The 14,274-nt window shown below is 47.2% G+C and overlaps 1 protein-coding gene across 1 annotated transcript in view; it reads left to right on the top strand.

The window, feature by feature from the left end:
* The window catches only part of LOC120977729 (ankyrin repeat and SOCS box protein 12-like), a 147,713-nt gene that overhangs the window by 34,182 nt on the left and 99,257 nt on the right, over positions 1-14,274 (top strand). The window lies entirely within an intron of this gene.

Genomic DNA, 14,274 nt, shown 5'->3' with positions numbered 1-14,274 from the left:
CTGTCTCCTTATGACCAATCAAATATATATATATGATATTAATATAATATAATATTATATCCCACTTGGCAATCATACTATGGAAATATAATTTCCCAAAGGTTTTTCCTCTACTCAGATAATGTCCAATCTCCCATTACCAATATGCATCTTTGCTAAGAGGACAACTAGCATTAGGGAGGTGTTTAACACTATATGTTCCCTCAGTATGGGGACTCTTGACTATATGCCGAGAGGAATATCTTATTAATACCACAACAGGGGTGTGGAAATAAAAAAAAAAACTACTTGTCGAAGGACTAAAGTGAGGGCTCAATCTACTTGTCCCTCATGACCATCTACTTGTCCTGAACTTATACTAACATTATACTGTATGGGGGCGGGGGCCACAAGGCGATGTTATACTGTATGGGGCGGGGGCCACAAGGAGATGTTATGCTGTATGGGGCGGGGGCCACAAGGAGACATTATGCTGTAAGGGGCGGGGGCCACAAGGAGACGTTATGCTGTATGGGGGCAGGGCCACAAGGAGATGTCATGCTGTATGGGGCGGGGGCCACAAGGAGACGTTATGCTGTATGGGGGCGGGGGCCACAGGGAGATGTTATACTGTATGGGGGTGGGGGCCACAGGGAGACGTTATATTGTATGGGGGCGGGGGCCACAGGGTAACGTTATACTGTATGGGGGCAGGGGCCACAGGGTGACGTTATACTGTGCGGGGGCAGCCGCTTAGTGACGTTATACTGTATGGGGCACTAGGGCAGCCCCAAGGTGACGTTATACTGTATGGGGGCACAAGGAGACGTTATACTGTATGTGGGCACAAGGAGACGTTATACTGTATGGGGGCAACAGGGAGACATTATAGTTTATCAAGTGCCACGTGCAGTGCAGATTGCAGGCAGGGCCAGAGCCTCAGAAGACAGACAGCACAACCTTTATTTCTGACACCCCTGCAGATGAGCGTTCCTCCCGGACCTGTCCACATCGCAGCTCCCGGCCTGACCTGCAAGCGCTGACTGGGGTCACATAGCATTATACTGATTTATGATGCTATGTAATCCTTACAGTTCTGGAATGTATTGGATAACACTGACATAATGCTGTCAGTGTTATCCAACACATTCCAGAACTGTAAGGGTTACATAGCATCATAAATCAGTATAATGCTATGTGACCCCAGTCAGCGCTTGCAGGTCAGGCCGGCAGCTGCGATGTGGACAGGCTCCGGGAGGAACGCTCATCTGCAGGGGGCCGTGGGGTCTCTCACGCCTCTTCTCCCATCTTGGCCTGCAATTACTCAGTCTCTGGAGACGGTGTGCTGACTTACTGTGCGCTCCTGTGCTGGCAGGTGGGCGGAGACTTCGATACAGGAGCCGGGAGGTGCGGGGGCCGCCTGCAGGAAGTGATATGTACGGTACTCATATGCACGATGCAGGGGCAGGCTGACATAGATGTAGGAGCGGTCAGCTCTCGGCTAGCATATGACCGCTCCTATTACTGCCCAACCGACATGTCCCTGCTACTTGCCCGCACAGGGCTAAACAACTGTTCAAACTACTTGCCCGGCGCCCGGAACTGCACAATCAGTAAATAGAAATGTACGTTTCGGGTGTGATCAGTTCTCAAAATTCTTCCAGTAGACAAAAATTGATCCAAGTTTATTTTTGTTGTTGAAGTAAGTTGTTAGTTGCAGTTGTTTCAGTTAAAGAGTAGTGCTCCTGTCTAACCTTTTACATGCATACTTTATACCCCATGTTATCTAAGAACTCCCCTTCTAGATTAGGGATCTCCAATCAGACAAGATGGGTGTATTCGTATGCAGATACCAATGATGTCATTTTAACCCCTGTAATACTGGTGAAAATGACATACTATTATCCATCTACCTCTAGATGGCACTGTTGTACCACATAACAATTTCAACATTAATTCTAAATACCTAAAAAAATACGTTCACATGACCTTTTTAACCTCTCCAATATACATCAGTATCAAGGGTTTCTTCCTGACATTTTACTTATCCATAATCTAGACATGTTGGAGTCACTATCCTCTTGTCATGGTCTTACCTTCTTGCTGTTCTCCTTCGTTTGACATGTGCTGGCGGCCATCTTGGTTTCTGGGTTTCTTGTAGCCTTCCACCCTGCGGCTCCTCCTTCCCACTGGGAGGAGCTGGATGCCTAGCTCATATATATAGGAGGTCTGTGGCTTCAGTTCCTTGCTTGGTCCTCCTGTGTTCACATGCTTCTAAGACTGCTGCTGCTTCTGGTTCCTGATCCTGGCTTCGTCTGACTACCCTGCTGGTTCCTGATCCTGGCTTCGTCTGACTACCCTGCTGGTTCCTGATCCTGGCTTCGTCTGACTACCCTTCTGGTTCCTGACCTCTGGCCTCTCAAAGACTCTGCTTCGGTTTCACCATCCGTTTGGACTTTTGCTTTACAGCTTTATTTTCAATAAAGCCTTCTTATTTTCACTTATCTCTTGTTGTACGTCTGGTTCATGGTTCGGTGACATTAGGACCAAGCCATGAATTCTGACGGTACAGGGCCATCCTCGCTACCCATGCTGGTTGCCAGACTTGATCAGCAGGATCACCTGTTGGGTCGGTTCGCTGTGGCGTTGCAAACCCTGCTTGAACGCACGGCTCATTTCGCTCCCGTTGCCGATGGGTCGGTTGTTGCTCCTACTGCCGCTCCGGTTGTTGCGCCAGAGTCTACCCCGACACCTGTTGTTGCGCCTGCGGTGTTTCGGGGTATGACCGGTTCTGCCCCTCTTCCACAGCGCTTTGGGGGAGAGCCAACTCAGTGCCGAGGTTTCCTTAACCAGGTGGGCATTTATTTCGAGTTGCTGCCACATGCCTTTCCTACTGAGAGATCAAAGGTGGGCTTCTTGATCTCGCTGCTCTCGGACAAGGCCTTGGCCTGGGCCAGCCCTTTATGGGAGAACAACAATCCGGTGGTTGCCGAGTTTTCCGGTTTTGTTGCTTCTCTTCGGAAGGTATTCGATGTGCCGGCTCGTGCTGCCTCTGCTGCGAAGCTCCTCATGTCCATCAGACAGGGTTCACGATCCGTAGCTGAATACACCATTGAGTTTCGTACCCTGGCAGCAGAGGTGGGCTGGAATAATGAGGCTCTGGTTGCTGCTTTCTCTCATGGTCTCTCGGATGCCTTGAAGGATGAGGTTGCAGCTAAGGACCTACCAGTGGAGCTCGAGTCTCTTATTTCTTTCCTGATTTTGATTGACACCAGACTCAGGGAGAGACCTTCCTTTAAGGAGAGCCTGCGGAGGTCTTCTAACAGATTGGCGCCTACGTTTGCTGTCCCACCCGTGCCTCCCTCTCCTCCCACGCCTCCTGGGGATGACTTGTCTGGGGGTGAACCCATGCAGCTGGGGTTTGCTCGCCTGTCCGAGGGGGAGAGGGTACTCCGGAGACGCGAGGGCCGATGCATGTACTGTGGTCTCGGTGGGCATTTTCGGTTGGCAGGTCCGAACCGTCCGGGAAACGCTCGTACCTGAGATCCTGTCGGGGGCAGATCTTGGGTGGAGTCTCCTCGTCCCCGGTTTCCCGTGTTGACAAACCACTGATCACTGTTGTCCTCTCCTGGGTCGGGGGCTTGGTGACGACCCAGGCGTTGGTGGACTCTGGTGCTGGTGGGTTGTTCATTGATAGTGTGTTCGCTGCCGCCAATTCCATTCCTCTGCAGGCTCGAGGTTCCCCACTGGCTCTTGAGGCGATAGACGGCAGACCCCTTCTGCTGCCACACGTGACTCATGAGACCCTTCCAGTGGGGATAGCCATTGGTGCCGTTCACAGAGAGTCGGTCTGCCTCCAGGTTTTTTCGTCTCCACACTACTCGGTGGTCTTGGGGTACCCCTGGCTCCAGAAGCATAATCCGACTTTCGATTGGAGATCGGCCGAGATCCTCTCGTGGTCACCGCAGTGTGGGGCTAGTTGCATCCATGGGTCTGTCAAGTTGCTGTGTACTTCCTCGGACTCTCTGTTGCCTCCTGAGTACGAGGAGTACCGGGATGTATTCGATAAGGTGCGCGCGGTTGCCCTACCTCAGCACCGCCCATACGATTGTGCCATAGAGTTACAACCTGGTGCCGTTCCTCCTCGTGGCAAAGTCTATCCACTGTCGGTAGCGGAGAATGAGGCCATGGAGGAGTACGTGAGGGAGGCGCTTTCACGCGGACACATTCGCAAATCCTCGTCCCCGGCAGGAGCTGGATTTTTCTTTGTGAAAAAGAAGGGCGGTGAGTTGAGGCCTTGCATCGATTACAGGGGTCTCAATCGCATCACGATCAAGAACGCTTACCCGATACCCTTGATTTCCGAGCTGTTCGATCGCCTTAAAGGGGCCACTGTTCGACCTGAGGGCGGCATATAACCTGGTAAGGATCAAGGCGGGCGATGAGTGGAAGACCGCGTTTAACACCAGGACCGGTCATTATGAATCCTTGGTTATGCCCTTTGGGTTGTGCAATGCGCCCGCAGTCTTTCAGGAATTCATCAACGATGTTTTCCGTGACCTGTTGCAGCAGTGTGTGGTGGTCTATTTGGATGACATCTTGGTATATTCTGAATCCATGGAGGCCCACATTCTGGATGTCAGACGAGTGTTGCAACGGTTACGAGAGAACAAGCTGTTCGGTAAGCTTGAGAAATGCGAATTTCACCGATCCCAGGTAACCTTCTTAGGTTACATCATTTCCGCTGAGGGGTTCTCCATGGATCCTGAGAAGGTTTCGGCTGTCTTACAGTGGATCCAGCCCAGTGGTCTTCGTTCCCTGCAGCGCTTTTTGGGCTTCGCCAATTATTATCGGAAGTTCATCAGGGACTTTTCCATGCTGGCCAAGCCTCTCACGGATCTGACCAGGAAGGGCAGTAATTCCCAGGTCTGGCCGCTCGAGGCCATCCGAGCTTTTGAGGCCCTAAAGTCCGCTTTTGTGTCGGCTCCGATTCTGTCGCATCCCAACCCTGGGTTGCCCTTTGTCCTCGAGGTGGACGCGTCTGAGACGGGAGTAGGCGCCCTTCTGTCTCAGCGTAGAACACCAGAGGGTCCTCTGCTTCCTTGTGGGTTTTACTCCCGGAAACTGTCTTCCGCGGAGTGCAACTATCAGATTGGTGACAGGGAGTTATTGGCCATCGTGCAGGCCCTTAAAGAATGGAGGCACTTGCTCGAGGGTTCGGTGGTTCCGGTTCTCATCCTGACGGACCATAAGAATCTGACCTACCTTTCTGAGGCCAAGAGATTGACACCACGTCAGGCCAGATGGGCTCTGTTCTTGTCACGTTTTAATTACGTGGTCTCCTACCTACCCGGTTCCAAGAACATCAGGGCGGATGCCTTATCACGGCAGTACTCCGAGCTGTCCAGGGAGGAGTCGATTCCGACTTCGGTCATACCTCCGAATCAGATCCTGGCCGCCATTCGCACCAGCCTGACCTCTCCCCTGGGTGAGCAGATTTTGGCGGCTCAATCTGGTGCTCCCTCTGGGAGACCCAACGGCAGATGTTTTGTGCCTGAGGAGTTGCGCACTCGGTTGTTGCGAACCTACCATAACTCCAAGACCGCGGGGCATCCTGGAAAGAATCAGCTGTCCTGGGCTGTTTCACGTCTGTTCTGGTGGCCTTCCCTACGTTCCGACATCGCCGCATATGTAGCGGCATGCTCCGTTTGTGCCCAGAGTAAGTCCCCTCGGCACCTTCCGTTGGGCCTTCTGCAACCCATAGCCACCGGGGAGCGCCCATGGTCACACCTGGGGATGGATTTCATTGTGGACCTCCCTGCATCCCGAGGCCATACGGTCATTCTCATGATTGTGGATCGGTTTTCCAAAATGTGCCACTGTGTTCCTCTCAAGAAGTTACCCTCTGCACAAGAGTTGGCCACGATTTTTGCCAGGGAGGTCTTCCGGTTGCACGGTTTGCCCAAGGAGATTGTGTCGGATCGGGGGAGTCAGTTTGTGTCCAGGTTCTGGCGCGCCTTTTGCTCCCAGTTGGGGATTCATCTCTCCTTCTCCTCGGCCTACCACCCTCAGTCCAATGGGGCCGCAGAACGATCCAATCAGGCCTTGGAGCAATTCCTTCGTTGCTATGTCTCCGATCACCAAGACAATTGGGTTGACCTCCTGCCTTGGGCTGAGTTTGCCAGGAACACGGCGGTGAACTCTTCCTCTGGGACGTCTCCCTTCATGGCCAATTATGGGTTCCAACCTGCCGTGTTACCGGAGGTATTCTCTCCCCAGGATATTCCGGCTGTGGAGGATCACCTTTCCGTCCTACGTGCTTCTTGGGTACAGATCCAGAAGTCCCTTGAGGTCTCTGCGCAGCGCCAGAGACTCCAGGCTGATCGCAGACGAGCGCCTGCTCCTTCCTACCAGGTCGGAGACCGTGTATGGTTGTCCACCCGCAACCTCAACCTTCGAGTGCTCACTCCCAAGCTGGCTCCTCGCTTTGTTGGTCCCTTCCGAGTGCTTCGCAGGGTAAACCCGGTAGCCTATGCCCTTGCGCTTCCTCCTGGCATGCGGATCTCTAACGTGTTTCATGTCTCCCTGTTGAAGCCACTGGTGTGTAATCGTTTCACTTCCTCGGTTCCTCGGCCTCGTCCGGTCCGAGTGGGCAATCGTGAGGAGTATGAGGTGAGCAATATCCTGGACTCACGCCTGGTCCGCGGTCGGGTGCAGTTTTTGGTCCATTGGCGTGGTTATGGTCCAGAGGAGCGTTCCTGGGTTCCCTCCGCAGATGTCCATGCTCCTGCCTTGCTCCGAGCCTTCCACGCACGCTTCCCTCAGAAACCGTTTTTTGCTCCGCGGAGGAGGGGCCCTTGAGGGGGAGGTACTGTCATGGTCTTACCTTCTTGCTGTTCTCCTTCGTTTGACATGTGCTGGCGGCCATCTTGGTTTCTGGGTTTCTTGTAGCCTTCCACCCTGCGGCTCCTCCTTCCCACTGGGAGGAGCTGGATGGCTAGCTCATATATATTGGAGGTCTGTGGCTTCAGTTCCTTGCTTGGTCCTCCTGTGTTTACATGCTTCTAAGGCTGCTGCTGCTTCTGGTTCCTGATCCTGGCTTCGTCTGACTACCCTGCTGGTTCCTGATCCTGGCTTCGTCTGACTACCCTGCTGGTTCCTGATCCTGGCTTCGTCTGACTACCCTTCTGGTTCCTGACCTCTGGCCTCTCAAAGACTCTGCTTCGGTTTCACCATCCGTTTGGACTTTTGCTTTACAGCTTTATTTTCAATAAAGTCTTCTTATTTTCACTTATCTCTTGTTGTACGTCTGGTTCATGGTTCCGTGACACCTCTACTGTCCTTTAGGGACAATAGGCCTTTTACTTGGCATCCGGGTTTATATAATTAACTTGTTCACATGGCTAACTAATAACATTCAGCTCTCAGAGGAGCATGGGAGCGTCTTATCCTTGACGCTAGGCTCCGCCCCCCCTCCCCTGCTGGCTGGCTGTCCGGTCTGCTCGCTCGCTGCCATCCTGATGCGCCTGTTGGGGACGCCGATACCGATGCTGACACCCGGGTCCTGACTTCTGTCTCTGCTGCCTGGAGGGGTTTGCCGGGGATGCTGCTGTTTGGGTGGTGAATTGCCGGTGGTGAGGAACGGAGGACCAGAGTCAGAGGAGGCTGGCCGTGAGTTAAGAGCTGGAGAGGCTGTGATTGAAGGGAGAAAAGATAGAGACAGACCGCAGCGCCCGTTTAAGGCTTGCAGGGCTGTTCGTCTCCCCTCCTCCTGGGCGGCCTGAAGTGGGAGTCGGTTTTAATGCCAGAGGGGGGGCTATTCAGGGGAGGGGGTATTTTGTAAAAAAGAGGGAGAGGAGACGTGGTTGTGTTTTTTTGTTTGTTTGTTTTTTCCTTCCCTCTCTGCTAGATGGTTAGGATTCTTTCATTGAATGTGAGAGGCTTACGAGAGAGAGTAAAGAGATATGCTATCCTTGAGTAGATGAAGAGGTTCTGCCTCCAAGAGACACACCTAGATAAAGAATCTTTAAGGTGGTTGGAGAAGAGATGGATAGTGGAAGGGTACCATTCGGTATATACTATCTATTCTAGAGGGGTCTCAATTCTGATACATGATAAGATCAAATATGAGTGTGTTGCATACGAGGCCGACGACTGTGGTAGGTACCTCTTTTTACAATGTAATATAGAAGGGGTTAAAATAGTAATCGCAAATATATATATTCCACCACCATATAAGCCAGATGTCTTGTATGAATTGCATAGATTCATGTTGTATAGACAAGAATGTATAATGATTGCGATAGGAGATTATAATGCGGTAATGGACCCACTCAGGGATAGAATGTCTAGCAGAGGGGGAAGAACACAAAATGTAGATTTGTTTAAACTGGCCCAGGAATTTAACTGGATTGATGTTTGGCGCTATCAGAACCCGGAAGAAACCATGTATTCCTGTTATTCTAAATCACATCAAACCTGGTCAAGAATAGATATGGTCTTGGGAAATAAAAATCTAATGTCCCAAAATAGGATTAAGATAAAGTATTTGTGTCACGAGTTGGAGGTCCCAGGAGAGACCGCGTCGTCAAGCAATAAACAAACGGAAATCAGGTACAGACACACAAGAGTTTATTTCACAAACAAAAACCAGGGAAGGCAGCACAGACAAAACATGAGCTCTATGTACCGTCGGCACAGTGGGAGAAAACCCCCACCGCGCCACTGTCTAGTAATACTCCAGAGGGGCATGACTAAGCAACTCCTGGTATTCACTAGGGCCCCAGAAGGTAGGGTTAGGCTTTGCCGCAGGAAGTTGCCAGGGTCCACTCTGGAGCGTGAACTAGACAGTGACAGCAGGAACGAATGGACAACAGGTACCAGAAGGTACCGACGGCACATAGGCAAACATAACAGAAACAGGCAAATACAAAACAGGGCAACTAATAACAAGCAGAGGTACATAGCAAGGAAACAGGAGTGACAATGAGCAGAGAAGGACTTGCTCCACCAGTGATATACTGTGTGGCCTTGCGCATAGCACTCTGCAGCTAGGCGCACTGCAGCAAGGGCTTGCTGAACCGAGACATATGAAAACACACAAGGTAACTAAAAATACAAGCAGGAGTTCACGCAAGGGAGCAGGAGTGGCAATGAGCAGAGAAGGACTTGCTCCACCAGTAGTAAACTGCATGGCCTTGCGCATGCCACTCTGCTGCAAAGAAAGGTGCAGCAAGGGCTTGCTGAACACAGACATATGAATACACATAAAGTAACTAAAACATAACTGGCAGAACAGATAACAGAAAGACAGGAAAGACGACGTCAATGAACAAGTAGGGAAACCCACAGAGCACAGACAGACAGACACGTATCCCATGGGTCAGCAGCATGGGAGAGAGAGTACAAACCAGGAGCAGGACAGGACAAGACAACACACACCAGGAGAGCTGACCCAGAACTGAGGAAACCTCAGCCTTAAATACAGGTTCCATGGGTGCAGCAGAGAGGCCACACCCATGGAGCAGACAGAAAGGATTAACTCCTAATAGGAACACAGGGGAGTTAACCCATACAGAACCACAAATAACACACAGAAACGAAACTTCAGCGAGGAGCTCCGAACGAGCAAGGACGGAAGGTCACAGCCAGAGATAGTGGCTGTGACAATTTGCCTATGGCTTTATCCGATCACAGTGCTGTGGTAATGGAACTGGATTTGAACAGAAAGAATAATTTGCCAATGTTTAAGTTTAATTCTCACTGGTTATCATTGATTTCAGATAAAGAGAGTATAACGGAGGAACAAAATTTTTTTTCCAGGAGAATAACAATTCCGCTAGTAGATTGATCATTTGGGATACTGCCAAGGCATACTTAAGAGGACTGTTGGTTAAAAAGGTGAATTACTGGAAGAAAAGTACTAAAGACAAAGGTAATGTACTGGAAAAAAAACTAGAAGAAGCAAGAATAGCATGTATAACGCACCCCACTGAATACAATAGGAAGGTATGGGAGGAGGAACAGGAAAAGTTAAAAATGCATCAGTTAGATAGAAGCAGGAAAGAATTGCTCTTTCAAGGGTTTCGGTTAGCCTCAGAGGGAGAAAAAGTTGGTAAAATTTTAGCAAGTATTGTAAAAAATCAAAGAGGGAAATCCTAGTTCACCTGAAGGAGTTAAAAAAAAATTGGTGGATTATTTGCAGGGACTTTATAAGTCTAGGGTACAATATTCAAAAATAGATTTGGATTTATATTTAGACCAGATTGCTTTGAGAGAGATATCTCAGGCCCAAAAGGAATATCTGGAAAAAGAAATATTGATTTTAGAAATAAACGAGGTCTTGGGTAAGGTGAAACCCGAAAAAACACCAGGGTGTGATGGCCTCCCCTTTGAAATATATAAAACTTTTGCCCAGGTGTTAATACCAGAACTAAAAATAACACTGTGTGAGGCTCAAAAAATAGGGGACTTACCAGATTCTATGAAAGAGGCAATTATTACATTAATTCCAAAAAAGGGTAAAGAACAATTAGACCCCGGGTCATATAGACCAATATCTTTGTTAAATACGGACGTTAAAATTATGGCAAAGGTCTTGGCAGCTAGGCTTTCTAAGGTGATCAAAACTATAATCCATGAAGATCAGACTGGTTTTATACCTGGTAGAATGATATATTCTAACATAAGAAGGTTGTACCTTAATATTGAGGCTAATAGAATAGAAACTGGTGAGAAAGCTATACTTTCATTGGATGCTCAAAAGGCATTTGATTGTATTGAGTGGGAGTATCTATGGGCAGTCTTGAAAAGGGTCGGCATAGGGGAGGGATTTATAAGATGGATCCAGCTTATATATACCAACCCGAGGGCTAGAGTAATGGTGGATGGGAGCTTGTCCCTGCCTCTTGCCCTCTATCGGGGCACTAGGCAGGGATGCCCTCTCTCCCCATTACTATTTGCTATTGAGCCCTTGGCAAGTATAATAAGAAATGATAGGGAGTTCAAAGGTTTTCAATATGTGGAAGGAGATGAAAAATGATTAATGTACGCTGACGATATTTTACTATTTATGCACAATACTGGGGATCAGTTTAATAGTGTAATATATATAATAGATATTTTTTTTTTTTCTGGTTTAAATATTAATTGGGGGAAATCCCATATGATGTTATTAGGAGATGCGCAATCACAGGGGGATTCAAGGGTGCATGTGCTTGAGAAACACGAGAGTTTTAAATATTTAGGTACACAAATCTCTGGAAATATAGAAGAATATGAAAAGCTAAATGTACTCTCCGTAATAAAAGCACTTAGAACTAAAATACATATTTGGAAAAGATTACCGCTGTCATTTCATGGTGGGATAAACCTAATAAAAATTATTTTTCTCTCAAAAATACTTTATGTCCTACAAAACGCCCCATTGAGATTGCCGCAGAAGATTTTTAGGTTATTAGATAGCCTAATGGGGGATTTTATTTGGAAAGGTGCTATCACTAGGATAAAAAAAGAAGTGCTTCAGCTCCCAGTAAGAGAGGGTGGATTAGTGGTTCCTAACTGTTTATTATTTAATAACACAATATAGTCAGATAAAAGGTAGTTTGAACGGTTTAGTGGGAAGGCAGGAATTAAATAAATTGGGTTGGAGAGAGGAATGGAATCACTTAGAGGTATTGGAATCAGGCACACTAGGGAAAAATATTATAGGAAATAGAATATTGAATTCACTGGAGTATACACTCACCTAAAGAATTATTAGGAACACCATACTAATACGGTGTTGGACCCCCTTTTGCCTTCAGAACTGCCTTAATTCTACGTGGCATTGATTCCACAAGGTGCTGATATCATTCTTTAGAAATGTTGGCCCATATTGATAGGATAGCATCTTGCAGTTGATGGAGATTTGAGGGATGCACATCCAGGGCACGAAGCTCCCATTCCACCACATCCCAAAGATGCTCTATTGCAGGGCTGGCCAACCTGAGGCTTTCCAGCTGTTGTAAAACTACAATTCCCACCATGCCCTGCTGTAGGCTGATATCAGTAGGCAGTCTTTGCATGCTAGGAGTTGTAGTTTTGCAACAGCTGGAGAACCGCAGGTTGGCCATCCCTGCTCTATTGGGTTGAGATCTGGTGACTGTGGGGGCCATTTTAGTACAGTGAATTCATTGTCATGTTCAAGAAACCAATTTGAAATGATTCGAGCTTTGTGACTTGGTGCATTATCCTGCTGGAAGTAGCCATCAGAGGATGGATACATGTTCTCATTCTGTTTACTCCAAATTCGGACTCTACCATTTGAATGTCTCAACAGAAATCGAGACTCATCAGACCAGGCAACATTTTTCCAGTCTTCAACAGTCCAATTTTGGTGAGCTTGTGCAAATTGTAGCCTCTTTTTCCTATTTGTAGTGGAGATGAGTGGTACCCGGTGGGGTCTTCTGCTGTTGTAGCCCATCCGCCTCAAGGTTGTGCGTGTTGTGGCTTCACAAATGCTTTGCTGAATACCTTGGTTGTAACGAGTGGTTATTTCAGTCAACGTTGCTCTTCTATCAGCTTGAATCAGTCGGCCCATTCTCCTCTGACCTCTAGCATCCACAAGGCATTTTTGCAGACAGGACCGCCGCATACTGGATGTTTTTCCCTTTTCACACCATTCTTTGTAAACCCTAGAAATGGTTGTGCGTGAAAATCCCAGTAACTGAGCAGATTGTCAAATACTCAGACCGGCCCGTCTGGCACCAACAACCATGCCACGCTCAAAATTTCTTAAATAACCTTTCTTTCCCATTCTGACATTCAGTTTGGAGTTCAGGAGATTGTCTTGACCAGGACCACACCCCTAAATGCATTGAAGCAACTGCCATGTGATTGGTTGACTAGATAATTGCATTAATGAGAAATAGAACAGGTGTTCCTAATAATTCTTTAGGTGAGTGTATATGGGTGGAAGTAAAAAAAAATATTAGAGATTAAGGTTTTTTTGCAGTATACACCGATTTGGCAAAATTTTAATTGAAAGGAATTGCAAACGATTAGGACTTATATAGACTGGGAAAAAAAGGGGATGAAGTATTTAGGTCAAGTATTTGAGGAAGATAAACTGAAGGACTTCAATACACTGGTTAGGGAGTTTGGGATGCCCCAAAAGGATATCTATAAATATTTTCAGCTTAAGAACGCTTTGGTGACAGCAGTGCATCTAGATAAATATAGAAATGAACAATCCGATAGATTAGACAAATTTACCAACGGAGGAGAAAAAAGAGGAATAACTGCAAAAAGATATGGGTTTTTGATGGAGGGGGAAAAAAACTGATTACATTACTTGCCAGAGGAAAATGGGAAAAAGAACTTCAGTCTTTTACGGAAGAGAAATGGAAAGATGCTCTTAGAAGTTATACTATGGTGTCGGATAGGGGTTCACATAAGATATCACAGTTTTTTATAGTGCATAGACTACATCGATCTCCTTGGATGTTAAAGAGAATGGGTGTGAGAACTTCAGATAAGTGCCCGAAATGTAGGGGAGAAAATGCAGATCTTATACACAGTTTTTGGAGATGCCCTAGACTTTTTAGATATTGGAAAAAAATAGCAGAGATAGTATTAGTACACTGCTCCAAAAAATAAAGGGAACACTTAACCACTTAAGGACCACAGGTTTATACCCCCCTAAAGACCAGGCCCTTTTTTACAAATCGGCACTCCACAACTTTAGCGGTTTATTGCTCGGTCATGCAACTTACCACCCAAATGAATTTTACCTTCTTTTCTTCTCACTAATAGAGCTTTCATTTGGTGGTATTTCATTGCTGCTGACATTTTTACTTTTTTTGTTATTAATCGAAATTTACCGATTTGTTTGCAAAAAAAACGACATCCATATATAAATTTTGCTCTAAATTTATTGTTCTACATGTCTTTGATAAAAAAAAAAATGTTTGGGTAAAAAAAAAATGGTTTGGGTAAAAGTTATAGCGTTTACAAACTATGGTACAAAAATGTGAATTTCCGCTTTTTGAAGCAGCTCTGACTTTCTGAGCACCTGTCATGTTTCCTGAGGTTCTACAATGCCCAGACAGTACAAACACCCCACAAATGACCCCATTTCGGAAAGTAGACACCCTAAGGTATTCGCTGATGGGCATAGTGAGTTCATAGAACTTTTTATTTTTATTATTCCAAAGAGCACCTTTCGGATTTCACTGGTCATCTTTTACAGAATTTGATTTCAAACTCCTTACCACACATTTGGGCCCCTAGAATGCCAGGGCAGTATAACTACCC

The sequence above is a fragment of the Bufo bufo genome, chromosome 8 (assembly GCF_905171765.1).
Source record: "Bufo bufo chromosome 8, aBufBuf1.1, whole genome shotgun sequence".
NCBI classification, from domain to species: domain Eukaryota; kingdom Metazoa; phylum Chordata; class Amphibia; order Anura; family Bufonidae; genus Bufo; species Bufo bufo.
The sequence above is the reverse complement of the archived record's forward strand: the minus strand, read 5'-3'. Positions and strand labels throughout refer to the sequence as shown.